This window comes from Panicum virgatum, chromosome 9N, assembly GCF_016808335.1.
Source record: "Panicum virgatum strain AP13 chromosome 9N, P.virgatum_v5, whole genome shotgun sequence".
NCBI lineage: Eukaryota > Viridiplantae > Streptophyta > Magnoliopsida > Poales > Poaceae > Panicum > Panicum virgatum.
The window spans coordinates 27,177,124-27,184,711 of NC_053153.1; positions in this window are offsets into that span (position 1 = coordinate 27,177,124).

Below are 7,588 nucleotides of genomic sequence, written 5' to 3' on the forward strand. Positions count from 1 at the left end.
GCGAATTTCCGATGCCGCGGGGTAAAAAATCCCCCTCGCTGGTGGGCCAGGGTTCGGGGGGTTTCTCGGTCGGGTTAAGAGCCGAGGCAGTCGCTTCCTCTTAATGAAACACGGGTGGGGACCGTTTCAACCCCCCGATCGAGTTTTTTTTATTATGTAAAATAGGGTTTTTATTAAGCAATCTTGATTTCATCTTGTTTTTTAGAATTTGTCACAGGGTTCTTCGCTGCACACGTTCCAGAAGCTCTACCACCATTCATGCCAGAAGTTCTACCGTCATTCATGCAGTACGCTGCACTGGAGAACCACATGATGCATTTAAATTTGGATAAGGAAGCAGCAGGCCCCTCACAAACGGAGCCGCAACATGCTCCACAGCAGCAACCTATGCAAGGTCAACAAGCTCATCAAAATCAGGTACAACAGCAAGATCCAGAGCAGATGCGACATGAGATCCGCCAACAGATCGAATACTATTTTAGGTGATCCCTACAAACTCTTTAAGCAATTTATAGTATGTTGTAACTATCGTTGGGTCAATTTATTGATTTTTTTTGTACGTTTGCTAGTGCTAAAAACTTGGAGAACGATGCATTTCTAAGGGAGAGAATGAATCAGCAGGGTTGGGTCCCATTGACGCATATTGCTGGTTTTAAAAAAGTAAGATTACATGCTCAACTTGATCAATAGTTTTCTTTCTTATTAAGGGATGTGACTATTTTGTTATTAGATTCATGAAAAATCTCCGTCTCTTCTTATTCCGTTTGTGTTTTTCAGGTTTTCTCTAAAACTACTGATATGAAATTTATATTGGACTCTATACTACCTTCAAATGAGGTTGAAGTATTGGTAGGTTTTCTCCCTAAATGCTTCCAAATTCTTGGTTAACATTCCATACTTAAATATCTTCTACTTCCATGTTGTATGTAGGATGGGAAAATCCGAAAGCGCATAGGGTGGGAGGTATACCTACCTCTAAAACAACTGAAGTGAAGACACTATACGCCAATGGTTTTTAGTCATGATTTACTTACTATGAAAAATTTTATGCGCTAGCTTGTGATTTTTGAGATACAAAAACTGGCAAAAAAGTATTTTATGCTATTATTCGAAGAACCAGAATTTATCTGTTAGAGACAACTCTCTCAAATGTAATCTGGTGATGATTTTTTGGATGCTTAATGTTTGTTTTGGGGTTCAAAGTTTATTTTCTCTTAACCATGCATATTCATTATGATTGGTTTCATAATCTTCATCTGAGTGATGCTGTTGTAAAATTCATGTGGAATGACTGTGCCGCAGCACAGGCTTTGTGGTGTCTGGTTTGAGTAATATGCTCCTATGAAATCTTCTGATGTTCTGAAGCTTGGTTCTGTAAAACTTGCTCGTTCTATCAGTACAGGATTAGGTAAAATTCTTTACGGCAAGCAGATGCGTGGACGAAACTCGACAAAAATTACGCAAATGGTAGAGCTCCAGCCCTATTTTCTTCGCATGACAAACACGTGCCACTTAACTCAAACAACATTTTTTTTAAAAAAAAACGGAGGCTCTGGCAGCAACAGCCTTTACGGATAATTCGCGTGCACCCTGCAGCTCGTTTCAGTACGTTCTGACGCCCCATCAGTACGTTCTGACTCTCGATCGAGGGTAACAACTCAGGATGCAAGTGGGTTGGTTTTGGATCAACCAGTACCCAACCCATTCAACCCAGTGGGAACTGTTGGGTTAGTGGGTTGACCCAAAAATTAAGCACTGGGTTACCCAAAACCCATTGGGTTACCCAGAAATTAAATTAATAAGCTTATTTCAGACCGAGATTCATGAGCAAGTTCACCAGCAGTCCTGCTAGGATGACTACGACAAAGTTTGCCGTGAAACCTGACCAGAACAACATGCCTAAGACGGATGCAACGATCGCTCCTGTCCATGCCCCTGTTCCTGGAAACGGAACAACAACAAACAACATCAGTCTAAGCCACTGAAATTCCTCAACATCGCTCTCTGAACAACAACAAACAACATCAGCCTAAGCCACTGAAATTCCTCAACATCGCTCTCTGGTAGTAACATTTCAAAGCAGAATCTAGTTAGATTAGGTGACTTTCTGATCATTTCAAACAGCCTTCACTCAGGAGCGAGCATTTTATTTGAGCATTTTATTTCGTAAATGAGCAACAAATGCAGAGAGTAGTAACTGAAATTATCTTGCCTCTGTTAATTCAGGCTAACGTATTCAACTAAAACAGAAACTAGGAATTGGCATCACCTGCGGACGATGACGACGCAGCCTGGATCGAGGAAGGATGTTCTTGGGATGGGAGAAGAGCGGACGCTGGTACATGCACGTACCCCTTCATCAGCAAGCCGGCGCAGCCCCCGCCGCCGAGCTTGAGGGCACGGCCGCGAGCTCGGGCACGGCCATCGTGGTTTGGGACGGGGGAGGAGGGGTCGGACCTGGCATCCCCGGCCGCCGCGCTCGTGGCGGACCTGCTCGCGGCCGCTGCGCCCATGGCCGACTTGCTCGCAACCACCGCCAGTGAACTCACGGGCGTGGGCGCGGGCGCGACCGCCATAGTCTGGGATGGGGAGGAGGGGTCGGATCTGGCGTCCCCGGCCGCAGCACTCCAAGCCGATCGGCTCGCGGCCGCCACGCCGCCGCCACCGCATCCAAGTCCAGGAGGTTTCGATCTCATCGTGTGGGTACCCGATAGACCCAGTGAGATTGGCACTGCTAGACACTAAATTTGTTTGGGCCGACCCAACGGGTATTTACACTAGTTTTTACATTTTGGGTAATGGCTTATTGGATCAACCCATTGAAACCTGCATCTGAGGGACCGAAGCCGGTGACCAGAGGGGGGTGAATGGGAGCCGATCAAAATTTCTTCGAAATTCGAATCGTCGGCCTATATCCCGAAAATCTCCCAAGCCCTCAAGCGTTCTGACCAGAGTTTGGAATAGCTATAGAAAATCTAAACCAACACAAAAGGCCTCGAACGAGCGAGCGAAACCACGAAACAAATCGGAAGCGAATTAGGAAAACTGCAGAACTGATCTGCCTGGACCGGTCTGATCGGTGCACTGGACCGGTCTGACCGGTCGAGTCTGTGCAAAAACTAGCAGACCGGTCTGACCGGTCTTTCCTACCGGTCTGACCGGTGTCACCCAGAAAACCCCGAAAAACTCTGATTCAAACGACAAATCTCGACCAAACGACCACGAAACTCGATGAAACTTGGGAGATTGCTTCGCCCCTACCCCGTGAACATATCCCCAAGAGATCTCGTCCTAAAGATCAAAAAATATTGAGAATTCGAGGGGAGATTAAGAAGGATTGGGGTTTTCTCAAGAACTCAAGAAATCCAATTCAAAAGAGCTCGTGATTCCAGAGGGTTTGGGACAGGATTAGAACCACGTGAATCACAACAAAGAGCTCGTAGAATCCTCGCAATCATGTGCACCAAAAACGAAATTGAAATCCATCACACAAGGGCACAAAAACGAGGGGATTGGATTGATTCAAAAAGCCCAGAGGGCACAAGGAGGATGGGGCCTCCTTTCCCAATCAAATTCAATACAAAGTCTCACAAAACCATAATCAAATTCTACTCTAAAAAGAAGAACAGAGAGAGGGAGACACAGGGGCGGCGGCCTAGAGAACAGAGGAGTCCATGAATGGATTACAAAAGCTGCAATTAACCTAACACAAGTGAAGGGGTATTTATACCCGCGGGACCGGTCAGACCGGTACGCTGGACCGGTCAGACCTGTTGGTTAGACCGGTCAGACCGGTGCCAGTGACCGATCAGACCGGTTGGCCTGCAGCACCCCCTGTACATGATCTCATCCGATGGCCGAGGTTCTTTCTTCGAAACGAAGTCTTCTCCGCGATGCCGCCATCTTGATGAAGATCAGGCCTGCGGTTTTGGAGGGTCCGCGAAACCCGGGTAGGTGGCCGGTTTTGAGAAAACCGCCAAAACCTCACGCGCGGGAAGATTCCCGCCTCCACGCCGTGGCCCTAGACACCGTTCCCGCCTCGGCCTTCTGACGGCCCTAGACGCCGCCCGACGCCCGTCACCTCCTCGCCCGCAGCGAGGCCCTAGACGCCGTCGACGCCTGTCGCCTCCGTCAGTCCCGAGACCGACGCCCGTGCCTCCACGACTTGGCGTCTTCGCCCGCCGTCCGCCTCCTTGGTTTTGTGGCGCAAATCAAGAAACCCGCCTTCCGTCGCCGCTTGCGCCCTCGATCCAGGAGTGGACGCCACAGCTGCCGCCCGGTCCGAGCTCCGATCCCGGCTGCCCTTCACCGCCGTCCACCGCACGGTCCATCGGTCACAGCACCTCCACGGCAGCTCCCCGTCGACACTCGACGCCCGTGTACCTGCAATCCAAAGACCAAGCGCACGATCACACCGCACTGTTGACAATTCACTCATCACAAGTAGGATAGAGTACTCAACATTCCTCAATCTCCCCCTTGATGAGTGCATTGTCAACACACCACCTGAAACCAGAGAAGTGATAAAAAGAGAAACAAGAAAGTGAAGAACTCAAGTAAGTGACACAAAGCTCAGAAAAGCAGAAACAGTCACTTACTCAAGCAGAGATCGATCCCCTAAGACAAGGGCAACGGCTTGACGCAATCGATCAAAAGCCAAAACATGACTCCTCAAAGACAGAGGTAACGCTCAACGCAGTCATGCAAGAAGCAGAGGGAAAATGAGGAAACCAGGAGCCAAAACCAAAGCAAAAACTCCCAAACCAAAGCTTTTCCCTCTCACAAGTGCAATTCTCCCAAAATGATGCACTCCCAAAAATCAAACAAGTCTCCCCCTTGTTCGATCACTTCTCTCAAATTCTCCCCCTTGTTGGCACATGCACACATCAAGTCTAAAAAGACCTAAAGCTCCCCCTGAAGCTGAGACTCCCCCTGAACAGATGTTATGCAATGAATGCGATGCAGGAGGTGTAAGTGAAAGCATTCAGGGATACAATGATATGAGCAACATCTAGTCACAAGCACGTGTGCATCCATAAACAAGACCTGCATCTAGCTCAACAGGGTATATCAAATCAGTCTAGAGCTAGGTACGTTCAGTTTAGGAGAAATAAAAGCATCACCCATGATCTAGCACTAACAAGTAGAGAATGGAAAGCGGTGCTAATCAAACTCATACAGGTGAGCCAAAGCAGCCAAAACAAGTTGCCAACATTCATTTTACAATTAAATTTATAGCAATCAATTCCTAATGCCAGGGGTTGAAAGCTTGTCATGTTTTACTTAGCAACAAGGCCAAGCCTATGCCAAAAGACAATCAGAAGCTTAAAGCACTCGTTTCAGTCATGCACAGCCTTGTCCGGGTTCTCACAAGTGCAAAGTGAGCCGTCCCGAAAACTCGATCAGTGCGACAAGCAATCCGACCTGGATCTTTTCAATCCATTTCAAGAACAGTTCAAGCAATTTTATCAGATTTAGATCATTTCAAGTATGTATTGCTGAACGAAAAGCTACACTAGCATGAATAAGATTGCAAAGCATATCAACACGCCCTAATATGCTAGTAGCCAAGACAGGGTGATCATATTTTCAGATTTTCAAATCAAAATAGTTTAACTCAGATGATGTCATATACACAATGGAGCAAGCTATACATGATCAAATTTATCAACTCACACTAGCAGGCACTAGAAGATCATAGCAATGTATACAAGAATGCTAGTGCAAGTGAGACAATGCAAAATGCAAACATGTACAATGCATATGCACAATGCAACTACCAAACCTAGAAAACAAAGAGAAGCAAATAAAATCTACAAAGCTAACCAAAGAAAAGTCAGCAAATACAACGGCTCAAAGACACACAGGACTAGACCAAATGGATCCAACTGAGTACCATGGAAAAGGCAACAATCAGAAAACCACAAGTCCATCCTGAGAGGAAAACGTACAAGCCGAACGCTCACATACCTCGATGAAGATCCCACTGGACCTAGAGCATAGCAAGCTCGAGGTCACCTCCCCTGCGTCCTCAGCGGGTCCACCTTCTACTCGAACAGGTTCTTGTAGAGGTGAACGATCGAAGTGGAAGTAGTGGTACTGGATCGTCCTCCTGAGCTGAGGTAGTCGAAACAGAAGGGGCCGGAGCCTGCAGCCGGCGCAGTAACTCCGATCATCATCGGCACCTGAGGTAGAGCTCCCCCTCAACAAGTGATACCTAGCACAAGAGAAGCTAGGACACAAGAAAATAGCAAACACCAAAAAACCAGAGCAAAACTCAAGCAAACGATTAGGTGTTAGTCAAGCTACATGCAAAGGTATACCAAAAGACACTCTAGAACATATCAAGACAAAAGATATTCCTAGAAAAGTCTAAGGGCACTCAACAACACGAACCAAGGCAGCAAGACTATATGAAGAAGATACTTGAGCTAGCAACCAGACCTAAGGAGCACAAGCTACACAAGCATGAGGGGAACTGAACAAAGCACACACCCTGAGCTAGCAAGAGTCATGACAATATGAAAACCACAAAAACTAGCATACAAAGTGACTAGTCCACCATAGCACAAGTACAGGCCTAGCAAGCAAAGCAAGTATGAGATAAAGAATCTACAACAAGTCACAAGCAGAAAGTGTACAAAGAACTCAAAGAGCAAACTCAAATGTACAAATGATACACAAACCACCACAGGCTATCCATCAGCCTTGGAGAACCATCAAGTCTTGATCAAACCTGCATAAGACCAAGATCCATTGAGCACTTGTTCTCCAAGCCACCAACCTGCATCACCAACGAGACATAGGGGGAGCAAACGTCTCGACACTGGGGTTAGCAAAGTGAGAAGCAAACCAGTGACGAGCCATTTGCTCTACAGAAGGGTAACCAAAGTCAGGCAAAGCGTATCCCCTGTCCCGTCTACCGCGAGGCTGGCGATCACCACCGCGAGGAAAGCGTGGAGCCTCAAAACCTCCTCCAAAGCCTCGGTCTCGTGGTCCATAGCCGTATTGAAAACGACCAGGAGCACGACTGGCAAAGCGACCACCTGCTGGAGCACGGTAACCACCACCGTCTCCCTGACCTCCACCTACACGGCGCGCCCTAGCATCTTGCCTATCACCACGCCGAGAAGGACCATGCACCCGAGCAGAGTACATGTCCGCGTTTCGTCTCTCCTGCTATCTCCTCACAGCCCGCTTCCTCCTGAAGCAAAACTCCTCTAGGTGACCTTCCCTGTCACAGAACTCGCAGTGGTACCTCACCTCACGCTTGGGAGGTGGAGACCTAGCCTGCGGACGGGGAGGAGCAGCCCTCTTCTTCTGGGCAACCTGGGCTGTGGCAGCAGGGAGCATGTCGAGGGGATTCCTCAGCTCATTGGGCTTTGGAACCCAAACCTGCTTCTGCGGAGGTGCTTTCGGTGGTTCTTTAAGCACACCATCCGCAGGGTCAACAAGCGAAGGCTGCGTGCTCATGCTAGCAGTGTTTCCAGCAGCCTTGCCAATCTTACCATACAACCTGTCAAAGTCTGACTTCGTGTATGTGTAACCAACTCCAAACCCATCACCACGCTTGAACTGCTTAATCATC